The sequence below is a fragment of the Acinonyx jubatus genome, chromosome B4 (genome assembly GCF_027475565.1).
Source record: "Acinonyx jubatus isolate Ajub_Pintada_27869175 chromosome B4, VMU_Ajub_asm_v1.0, whole genome shotgun sequence".
Taxonomy (NCBI): domain Eukaryota; kingdom Metazoa; phylum Chordata; class Mammalia; order Carnivora; family Felidae; genus Acinonyx; species Acinonyx jubatus.
In genome coordinates, this window is record NC_069387.1 from 116,463,913 (window position 1) to 116,475,985 (window position 12,073).

General features: G+C 38.8%; 1 long non-coding RNA gene across 1 annotated transcript; it reads right to left on the reverse strand.

Moving 5' to 3' along the window:
• Positions 1-7,926: 7,926 nt before the first annotated feature.
• LOC128311054 (uncharacterized) lies at positions 7,927-10,164 on the reverse strand. Its single transcript, XR_008288976.1, has 3 exons — positions 9,817-10,164; positions 9,544-9,595; positions 7,927-8,788 (listed from the first exon to the last, which is right to left on the reverse strand). It is a non-coding gene; the product is annotated as an uncharacterized LOC128311054 (long non-coding RNA).
• Between the last annotated feature and the right edge of the window lie 1,909 nt (positions 10,165-12,073).

Here is a 12,073-nt window from a genome sequence, read left to right on the forward strand (position 1 = left end):
AATTTACATACTTGCATAAAGATCTTTACCTATTTGTCCATTGATTGTCTTGGGATAAATTGTTAGGGGTAGAATTGATTGGGTGTAATGGTGGACACATTAAATAAATCATATATGCCTCAGTTTATAATTTTTACCAAAAGGGTATAAGGGTGACAATTCCTCATGCTCTTTTCTTTTTTTAATCTTCGACAATATGATAAGCAAAGGAAAAATAGTATCTCAATGTTGTTATTTTTATTTCATTCTTTTCCAATTAACAAATTAATATTTATGTATTATAGAGAATTGAGAAAAGTATGTAAATTCACAAAAAATAAAATTCATTCAATAATCCTATATCCAAGAGGTAAACATTATCAACATTTTACCATATTATCTTTACATTATTAAAAATTTGTTAATTTCTATAATTTTTCAGCAAAATTGGGATCATACTGTAAACAAGCTTTTTTGTTCCTCATTTTGCAAAGTAGACCTTTTTGTTGTAAAGATTAAATATACAAAGAAAAGCATATAAATCATAATCAATACATTTTCACAAAGTGAACACACCTATGTAGCCACCATCCAGGCCAAAAAAAGAACATTACCAGCACCCCCAACCCCATCAGAAATCTCCCTTGGTCTTATTAGTCACACCTACACACCACCTTAAAAAAAAATTTAATGTTTATTTATTTTTGAGAGAGAGAGAGAGACAGTGCAAGAGGGGGGAGGGACAGAGACAGAGGGAGACACAGAATCCGAAGCAGGCTCCAGGCTCCGAGCTGTCAGCACAGAGCCCGATGCAGGGCTCCAACCCACGAACGGTGAGATCATGACCTGAGCTGAAGTCAACTGAGCAACTGAGCTTATCTTTACGGATACATTTCGAGTATGTTCTTGAAAAAAGATTGATATGAAGTACTTTTTTGAGAACTTACAGGTTGGAAATCATTTTCTCTTTGAATTATGAAAGCGTTCCTCCATTTTGTCTAGTCTACCATGCTGCTAGTGTGAAGTCCAATTCCATTCTCATTCCTGATCCTCTCAGGGTTGTGAAACTCTACGATAGCCTGCCTTCATGTATACTCTGTCCCATTCTCTGCACGGACACTCAGTTGGTTCTTTCAGTAAGTGTGCACGTGTCCTTCAGTTCCAGAAAACGTTCGTCATTATTTCTTTTATCATTTCTTTCCCTTCATTTCTTTTTATTTCTTTTTAGTTTATTTACTTATTTATTTTGGAGAGAGAGAGAGAGACCATGTGCACGGTGGGCAGAGAGAGAGGGAGACAGAATCCCAAGCAGGCTCCGCACTGCTAGCACAGAGTCCAATGCTGGGCTGGAACTGGAACTCACGAACCGTGAGATCATGACCTGAGTCAAAATCAAGAGTCGGATGCTTAACAGATTGAGCCACCCAGGTGCCCCTCCCTTCATTCCTATTCTCTCATTTTAGAACTCCTATTGACAAGAAGCTGAGCATATTTAGTTTGTATTTTGTCTTAACTCTTGGGAATCTGCTGAATTTTATCTACAACTTTCATTTGTGTTTGCTCTTCTTCTTGGGAGATTGTCTTAACTTTATCCACAACTTCTCTATTGATTTTTTTTTAAATATTGTGCTGATTTGTTTTCAATGTCCAAGAGTTCTTTCTGGTTGTGTATTTTTTAATAGCATCCGCCTCTCATTTATTTGAGGAAATCATTTATAGTTTTTTGTTTTACTCCCTACATTTTGTTTATTTCCTTTAAATTCCCTTTTAGTCTGCTTCTCTGTTTTGATCCCTTTCTATAATTAGAGACTTTCCTCAAAATCTGCTAATCATTGACTCTGCTCATATTTAAAAGTAAAGCATGAAAAAGCTATACATTCACACGTCAGTTTGATGGTTGGTAGATTTCATTGTAAGGATTCTGGGAGTGGTGTTGGGTGAGCCTGTAATGTCAACATCTATAGGTTTTTATTTTGGGGAGATTCTATTTCTGTAAAGAGGACTCCTTATCTTTCCTGGAGGGTGTATCCTTATAACCAAAATTCTGTAAGCAGAGCTTTGGAAGGTGTTGCTTTTCTTACCATTGAATATATATTCACTGGATCTCTATTCCCAGCTTCTTCCTTTACCAACGCCACTGTGTCTACGTCACTGAGAACTGAACTTTTATGGTTAAAAGTTCCTGTCTGGGAAAAAAAAAAAGTAGTCACCTGGTACTTGGAGTGAGAGAGTAAATCTGGGAGTTCTAACTGATCCTTTTACAATCACTCCTCATATTTTTCAGTCCCATCTTTAACCCCTACTTTTAGAGGTACCTGGTATCTTAAGTTCCTGAGACTTCCTGGGAATTGGTGACAATAGGTTTCTTCTCTGACTTTCTCCTTTGAGAGTTATTAGAAGGTTTCTGTTTTCTCTGTGCTCCTAATTCTGTCCATACCAGTCCTTTGCTTTCTGTTTTGCAGGATTGCTTACATTTTCAGATAGTACTGCCTATTCTCTACACCTTTAGGGATTTGAAATGCTTTTTATTCATTTACAGATCTGAAAAATCAGTCTTTAGTGGCTCAAGAAGAGATACTCATGGTAATTATGTAGGAATTACATTAGGAATTACATGGTAATTATGTAGGAATTATGCCTTCTCCGGCCCCTGAGATGGCTGCATTGGCCCTCCAGGACCCACCTTTCCACTTACCCAGGTGATATTGGACAAGTCATTAACTTTTCTTTTTTTTTTTTTAACATTTTTATTTATTTTTGAGAGAAAGAGTGAGAATGAGCGCAAGCGGTGGAAGGGGCAGAGAAAGGGAGACACAGAATCTCAAGCAAGCTCCAGGCTCTGAGCTGTCAGCACAGAGCCCGATGTAGGGCTTGAACCCATGAACTGTGAGATCATGACCTGAGCTGAAGTCAGACACTCGACTGACTGAATCACCCAGGCACCCCAGTCATTAACCTTTCTGAGCTTCAGTTTCTTTCTCAATGAAACTGAATGATAATTTCTATCTCCTTGGGTGTTGTGAGAATTAAATCAGATAGTGCACACATAATATTTAACACATTGGCTATAAGTAGCTCAATGAATGTTCTAGCAGTTCTTATTTTAATTATTAGTAGTATTATTATCATTATCATGATCAATGGCACAATAGCAAAAACGTCTTGGACTTAATCTCACAACAACTTGCTATAGTGGTAAAAATGCGAAAGCAAGAATCAAAATCATGTTGTCCAGAATATATCACTATTTATGTTAAAAAGCCTTATACAAGTGGGCATAGAGACATTTGATGAAAGTCAGTACAACCATCCCTTTCCTTATTCATAAGTCCAGCAGTTTGCAAACATTTTTATAACGGGCCAGATAGTAAGTACCTTAGGATTTGTGGGACATACTGTCTCTGTCACACAATTCAACTCTACTCTAGCATAAAAGCAGCCATGGACAATTCATAAGCAAATGGATATGGCTGTGTTCCTAATAAATCTTTATTTACAAGAACAGGTGGTGACCCAGTTTGGCTTGAGAGCTATAGCTTGCAAACCCTGCATAAAAAAAAATGTCTTTTGTTGAAAATATTATTATTGGGTTAATTAACACTATTTCTGTAGCTAACAATCCCAAGTTCTTAACGATTTAATATAATAAATGTGTATTTCTTTACAGTTTGGTAGGCAACTTTCCAGTGGTGATTTAGGGAATCCTATCTCATTCCATGTTATGGTAATCCCCTCTTCCAGGGTTCGTTGGAGTTCCTTGCTGGATCCTTTGCATCCAACCAGTCTTTGAGTGAAAAGAAAGAATGAGGAGGATCATGTCAGACTTTTCATGGGCACACCACACTTGAACCCACATTTCACTGACCAGAACTAACTTTAAAAAAAGCTGAGAAATACAATAACTTCCTATAAAAGTGCACAGTAAAGAAATGAAGAGTGCTCGGCACCTAGACAATCTCTACCAAAAACAAAAACTAAAAGGACCCACAGGGTAAAAACAAAAACAAAAACAAAAACAAAAACAAAAACAAAAAAACAAAAAGCATTTAGTAAGCTTTCGCAGCCATATTTTCCCTCCAAAACATCTGAATCATCCTGCAGTGATAGCTACATAATTTGTTGGGCTTAATATAAAGTGAAAATGTGAGCCCCTTGAACAAACACCAGGTAAAAAGATATTGCCTTCCTTCTGTAGTCTCTCTCAAGCCACATAGTATTTTTTTTTAATTTGTTATTTAACCTCTCCTTTTCGGTCATGGGGATACTCACAAGGCAAGGACACACCTTCTTAGGCACCTGGGGTCTACCCATAATTCAGTTCGTGGGGCCTACTCTGGACCCTGACTCTCTCTGTATCTGTACTGAAACCCTCCAACTGCACCCCCAGGGTAGAAAGGTCAGCAGTCAAAATCCAGCCTGGGGTAGATGAGCCTATTTGTGAGCCAAGATTCCAAGCCCCAGCTTTTGCTCTGCTAACATCAGACTTCACTTACAAAACATAGCTGCAAAGATAAAATTATTAAGAATTTCAAGATGCTGGGGGTGCCTGAGTGGCTCAGTCGGTTAATTGAACAACTTTGACTCAGGCCATGATCTTGTGTTTCATGAGTTCAAGCCCCACATCAGGCTCTGTGGTGACAGCTCAGAGCCTGGAGTCTGCTTCAGATTCTGTGTCTCCCTCTCTCTCTGCCCCTCCCCTGCTCATGCTCTGTCTCTCTCTCTTCCTCTCTCAAAAATAAATAAACATTAAAAAAAAATAAGAATTTCAAGATGGTAAACAAACACCATTAAATACCATTAAACATCAAGAGTGGGCCCCTGATCTGAGTGTAGGGTCCTATAGAACTACACTGGTCACATGCCCATGAGGCCAGTCCTGCTACCTCTCCAGCTTGATCACATGCTGGAGGAGGGAACGGTCTAGAAGTATCCACTTTAAGAAGTTTAGTAAAGGGGCGCCTGGGTGGCTCAGTCGGTTGAGCATCAGACTTCGAGTCAGGTCATGATCTCACAGTTCGTGAGTTCGAGCCCCGCATCGGTCTCTGTGCTGACAGCTTGGAACCTGGAGCCTGTTTCGGATTCTGTGTCTCCCTCTCTTTCTACCCGTCCTCCACTCATGCTCTGTCTTTCTCTCTCTCAAAAATAAACATTAAAAAAATAAAATAAAATGTTAAAAGAAGTTTAGTAAAGAAGGGCACCTGCATGGCTCAGTTGGCTAAGCATCCAACTTCAGCTCAGGTCATGATCTCACGGTTCATGGGTTCCAGCACCATGTCGGGCTCTGTGCTGACAGCTCAGAGCCTGGAGCCTGCTTCAGATTCTGTCTCCCTCTCTTTCTGCTCCTCCCCCACTCTTGCTCTCTCTGTTTCTCAAAAATAAATAAACATTAAAAAATTAAAAAAACAAAGAAGTTTAATAAAGAATCAGCTGGGTTTAACCAAATGTTAAACCCAGAGCCCTTCTGCCTGCTCCTGCCCAGCTTTTTCCAACCTTCCTCTCCAGAAAAGACATTGTGCTGGACTGTAGTAGAAATTTGGCATAGATTGAATTGGCCTTCAATAGACAGCTCTTAGCTCTGAATTGCCTAAATTATTGCATGTTAAGAACATGCTAATGCACTCAGCATTCCAGAATAAAATTATTTGTTGTTTTTCAGATGAAACTATTTATTCCTATCCTAAAATTGTATTGGTAGATTTCAAGAAGTTAGCCATTCATGCATTATTTATTCTGTGTTACTAATATTGTGAAAGGCAACATAGAATCAAGGTGAACTGACATTCAATCCTAGACCCTGGATTAGCCTTATGACCTTATGCAAGATGCTGAACTTCTATAAGCCTCTGTTTCATCATCTGTAACATGGGTTTGATAATATTCACCTCATAGTATTGTGGAGAGTTTGACAAAGAAATAGTATGTGTACAAATCTTGACACATAGTAAGCATTTAAAACATGGAAATCATAATTACTATGCATTGGTGATAATGCCAGTCATTACTATTGGGAGGTGGGAGGGGGAATCTTCAGACACAGTCCCTAAACTGCAAGATTATGAGTCTAAAGGAGAATGAGTTCTTTTTTAAAATGTTTATTTATTTATTTTTGAGGCAGGGAGGGGAGGAGTAGAGAGGGAAGGAGACACGGAATCCCAAGCAGGCTTCAGGTTCTGAGCTGTCAGCATAGAGCCTGACATAGGGCTCGAACTCATGAACCATGAGATCATGACCTGAGCTGAAGTCGAACACTTAACTGACTGAACCACCCAGGTGCCCTGAAGGAGAATGAGTTCTGATCAAAAACTGCAAAGCCAAGCGGCAAACATGTAGAGACCCAGTCACACAATGGATCCTGTGTGTTACAGGAACAACAAGGGTGGCTTAGCGGTTTCTCATTTGGATCAGAGACACTTGTCAGCGATATTTTCCAGGCTGTTCTTCAGTCGGCTGGCTCTAAAGGTGAATACTTCCACATAACTTTTTGTGGGGGAGAGGAACACATAATTTAAATGTATGGCCATTTGGTGGCTTAGGAATTTACAATGGGGTAATTATCTATGAAATGTGGGTGCATGTAAATAATGTGATGAATGTAACCACAGTAAATAATAAAACAGGAAATGTAACTGGTTTCTGGATATTGCCTTTAGGGCTGCAATTCGGCCAGCATTAGTTATATGCTATAAGATCAATAGGGAAGAGGAAGCATCCTCATAAAATAAACATTTGTCTGCAAATTTTCCAGCTGAAGGAAAGGCTGGTTCTCAGCTGTGCTACCTCCATTGCACGTGATGATTGGACATTAGTGAATCACACAGCCTGGATCAGCCTAAAATTGTCCTATAATGAAACTGAGATCAAATAGGAAGCTATGGGCTTTTTGTATTTCCAAAGAAGGAGGCCTCTCATACAGCTGTGCTCCTGTGTTGAAAAGTGACCCTCAAAACAAGAAAATGGTATGGGACAATCTAAACTCTGAGATTAAAAGAGGCAACAAGACAATCTTGTTTCTGCTTCGTAAAAGGATGTTCTCACAGTAGAAAAACCTCTATAGCTACCAGTAATAAGAACAGATCAAATCAGTCGGCTTTCTCTGAACTTGGAGGGTCTTATACATAATTTTAAACATGGGAGCCCTACTTAACTCATCAGGCTGATTTTATTTTTGACTTCAAAAATATCGCACTATTCTTAGAGGGTCCATGTATAAAAATACAGAAGTCTGCTGGGTTCTATCATGTTCTAAAGAGTGCTGGAATTGCATTTACATTTAGAAGATCAGAAAGGATAAAACTTGCAAATCTCGTAGTGAATCACAAGGCCTGCTCTATGTTTGAGGGCAGTGTTACATAACATATTTATATTTGACCATTCACTGCATATGTTTGCCCTATATTGTCCCTAGAAACATGTCTAAACCTGCCTTATTTTTCAGCAAGAGAGGAGGCCATTATACTTGAAATGTGTATGCTGAAGTTAAATTTGTAAATTTCGGAAATTTACTTCTATGGCTGTATTAGTTTCTTACAGCTGCTGTAACATATCATCACAAACTTAGTGGCTTCAAACAACACAAATTGATTAACTTACAGTTCTAAAGGCCAGAGGTCTAAAAATCGGTCCACCAGCCTACATTCCTTCTGGAGGCCCTTAGGGAGAATATCTTTCCTTGCTTTTTCTAGTTTCTGGAGGTTGTCTACACTCTGTGACTCGTGGTCCCTGTCTTTAATCTTCAAGGCAAGCAGGTAGCATCTTCTGTCTTTTCTGACCTCCAGTCTCTTCCTCACACGGATCCTTGTGATTATACCAGGCTTACCTATATAATCCAGGATAATGTCTCCTCCACAAAATCCTTAATTGATCACACCTTCAAAGTCTCTTTTAACATGTGAGGTAACATATTCACAGGTTCTGGGAACCAGAATGGGAACATTATTGGGGGGCCTACTGCAATGACTGTCATCACCACAGAAACAGGGCAGAGTAGGGGTTTAGTAAATAAGGCCTATTGATGGTGTGCATGAATTCATTGTAATTTGTTTATTTAATTCAGTCAGCTAGAGTTTTAAGAAATTATTGGAGAGTCTTTAGTATATTAGTATTTGGCTTTGATTGGACAAGGAATGAGAATGCTTATTTATTACATCAGTGCTTGTCATTCACATTCATTCATTCATACATTCCTTCATTTACTAAACATGGGTTGTGTACACAGGACGTATCAGATCCTATGCCTGGCACTGAAGACCCGATGACAAAAAGAACACAGCACTGGCCACAGGGAGCCCACAGTCACAGTCACAAAGAAATCACTGTTTTCTAGTGCTATAAATACAGGGACAACAGCCAGTAATGGACATTTTTGAGGCAACGGTCATGGGGCAGGGCCTTGGCGAAGGAGAGTGGTAGAAAAGGGTAGAGAAAACTAAGTTGATCCTCATATCACGTTATTGCAGATATTATCTCCAATTTACAGAAGGAAAAAACCCTCCCAAAGTAACTAAATGGGACTTCCAATCTTTCTTCCTTCAAAGAAGATGAAAAGGATTTGATTTGTAACCTAGACCCCCAGGATTTTAAGTATCTCCTTTTCGATTTTCTTTTCTCTCTAAATCCCTCACACATCATGACAACTTGGAAGTTCTCCCGTTCTAGATGCCTGACTCCCAACTGTTCTACACCTCTGTCCTGTCTCGTGACCCCCGACCTCCGGTGATGATGTCCTCCCCGCGTCTTCCTCAAGTCCTTTTATCTCCCAGGCCGATGAGGATGCTGCACCCTCTGCTTCTCCTGTGTGTAGTCAGAGACTCTGGAGGAAAGACAGAAGAGGAAGTTTTCTACACCATCCTTACCCCATCAGGTCCTCCACGCAGCATCTGCAAACCCCCAAAGGGTGAAGTTGCTCTCCAACTCTAATACTTTGCTAAGAAGAAGCCTGATTTTTTTCATTAAATTCAACATGTTTTCAGTATATTTGGAACAACTTGTGTGTGTGAATCTACTTTTCAACTGTTAAGTTTTAGAAGTGAGGGCAGCAGGATTTTTTCTGTGGGACAGTGGTGAGATGTTACTTGAAATACTCAACTGGCTCTAGCCCTTCTTACACAAATTGGTGGGTGGAATTCAGAGAGAAAGATAGTTAAGAGAAAGGGTTTCCAGCTGGGATAAATGAAAAGACCTGCAACTTGAAATAAAGGAGGCTAGGGAGGTCAAGGTAATCCTGGGCAAACGTGTCATATATATATATAATATTGTTCACCCATAAAAAGGAATGAAATCTTGCCATTTGCAGCAACATGATAGATCCAGAGGGTATGATGCTAACTGAAATAAGTCAGTCAGAGAAAGACAAATAAATGCCATATGATTTCATTTAGATGTGAAATTTAAGAAACAAAACAAATGAGCAAAGGAAAAAAAACAGAGAGAGACAAAGCAAGAAACAGATTCTCAACTATAGAGAATAACCTGCTGGTTATTAATATTAATAACCTGCTGGTTACCAGGGAGGAAGTGTGTGGGTGGATGGGTGAAATAGGTGAAGGGGATTAAAACTTAACTTACCACGATAAGCACCGAGAAATGTATAGAATTGCTGAATCATTATATTGTACACCTGAAATTAACATAACACTGTATGTTAATTATACTTGAATAAAAAAATTTTAGTGAGGCATGCAGATAATAAACAACATATATACTCTTGTATATAAACAACATGTATACTATTGTATACATATAGTATACAATATAATCAAATTATAAAGTACACTAGAAATTGGTAAGTACTATAGAAAAAAATTTAAAGGACCATTTTGGAAAAGTAAGATTACTCACCTTGAAGTATGAGGGAGCCTCAGAGAGATTGCCCAGTTAATAAGTGGTAGAGTTCAACCTCTTTTACTACACAATGCTGCCCTAATGAAGACAGATTATAAAGTTATTATGTATTAATGGTAATATATGAGGGCTTTTAAATTATAATCATGCTTCCAGAATACATATTCAGAAGCTCAGGAGTATACGTTCATAGGAAATTTTCTGCGAAAACCAAATTTCAAATCTGTTCTGGTAGTAATTTTAGATTTTCCCCATTTTTAAGTGCATACATTTAATTGCAGAAAGCACAAGTTTTCTTTACTGGGAAAGTACAGGATAAATGAGATACTCAGAAGACCTGAGTTCTAGTCTCAGTTCCTCCATTAATTACACGTTTGGTCTTAGGCAAATCACTGAGCCTTTGCATCTCAGCCGAGCGTTGAAACAAGGGAGACTTTTGCCCTTAAGAAAAGGTCTACCAAAAATGGCAACAGTCTATGGAAGCTCCTATAAACTTGAATATTCAATTTAGGAACAAATTACCTACACATATGTTAACCACGTGTTTTCTAAAGTTGTCATAAAAATGTCTAGGGAGAGAATTCTGGTTTGAACCCCCTGATGGTGCCTATGTGCAGTGGACTGTATTCTGTACTCTGATACAGAGTGGCCGTCTTCTTTTTGTCTATTGAGTCTCATTATTTACTGTAAATGTTTATTAATATTACGTCCATTTTGGGGTCAAACAAAAGCACTGAATATTATTACTCTAAACCACAGTGCCTCTCTGATGTTGAACACTTACATCAATGCTCTATGATTACACTGGTGACATGTTTGCCCAGGATTACTGTGACCTCCCTAGCCTCCTTTATTTCAAGTTGCAGGTCTTTTCATTTATCCCAGCTGGAAACCTTTTCTCTTAACTATCTTTCTCTCTGAATTCCACCCACCAATTTGTGTAAGAAGGGCTAGAGCCAGTTGAGTATTTCAAGTAACATCTCACCACTGTCCCACAGAACAAATCCTGCTGCCCTCCAAGTTAGCTGCTTCCCTATATTTCTCCGAAGCTCTCAAGGTTTTCTTTTTTTCTATCCGAGAATTAGACTTCACAAAAAACCAAAAACCAAAAAACAAAAAAACACCACCCTTAACTTCTTCCCCCCTCATAGTCTCTATCTCTGGACTATGGCCATTCCTTATTTCTTACCAACTGAATTTCTGGGAATGAGCCTAGCGAAAGGACATCAAGCATCAATGCAGAAGTATAATTGGCTGAATGATGGAGTCCATCTGGTTCCAACAGAGTCTCTTGAATTTGGTCAGGCTTCAGCCAGCCTCAAGCTTCCCTCCCCATACTGACCCAACAGGACCCAGGAGTGTTTTCAATATCAGCCCTAATCTCAAGAACCTCACCAAAAAATGGGCATTATTTTCATGTTTCATGTTACAGTCCCAGTGACATCTACACCTCTTGACCCAAACCAAGAAAGCTACTGCACAGGCTCCTTGGGGGTTAGAGAGAACAGAGCAAAATTCCTATCCTAGTCCCACTCCTGGCTGATTATACAGAGGGATGAAATCCACCCTGCCTAATAGGGTTGCTACTAGTCACACATGGTTATCAAGCACTTAAAAATACGGTTAGTGTCCCCGGGGAACTGAGATTTTAATTTTTATTTGAAAAATTAAATAAGTTAAATTTAAAAACTGAAACTCAATTTGGTTATTGGAAAACTTGTAAGAAACGATTTGGTCTTGTGACTGTGTATTGTCAACTGTTAATTTTATGAAATCTGAATACAGATCAAGTATCTCCAATGAAAATTTAGTGTCCAAATTGAGGTGTGCTGCAAGTATAGAATAAAGTCCAGGTTTCAAGCACTTAGTAACAAAAAATATACAATGGCTCATTAATAATTTTATATTGATTTCCAATTGCAATAATATTTTGAATAAAGTGGGTTAAATGAAATATCTTATTTATACTAATTAAACCTGTTACTTTTTAATTTTTTAATTTTTAAAAATATTTATTTATTTTTGAGAGAGAGAGAGAGAGAAAGAGACAGAGCATGAGTGGGGGAGGGGCAGAGAGAGGGAGACACAGAATCCGAAGCAGGCTGCAGGCTCCGGGCTCTGAGCTGTCAGCACAGAGCTGATGTGGGGCTTGAACTCACAGAGTGTGAAATCATGACCTGAGCTGAGGTCAGATGCTTAACTGACTGAGCCACACAGACACCCCTGTTTCTTTTTAATTTTTTAGTGTGGCCAC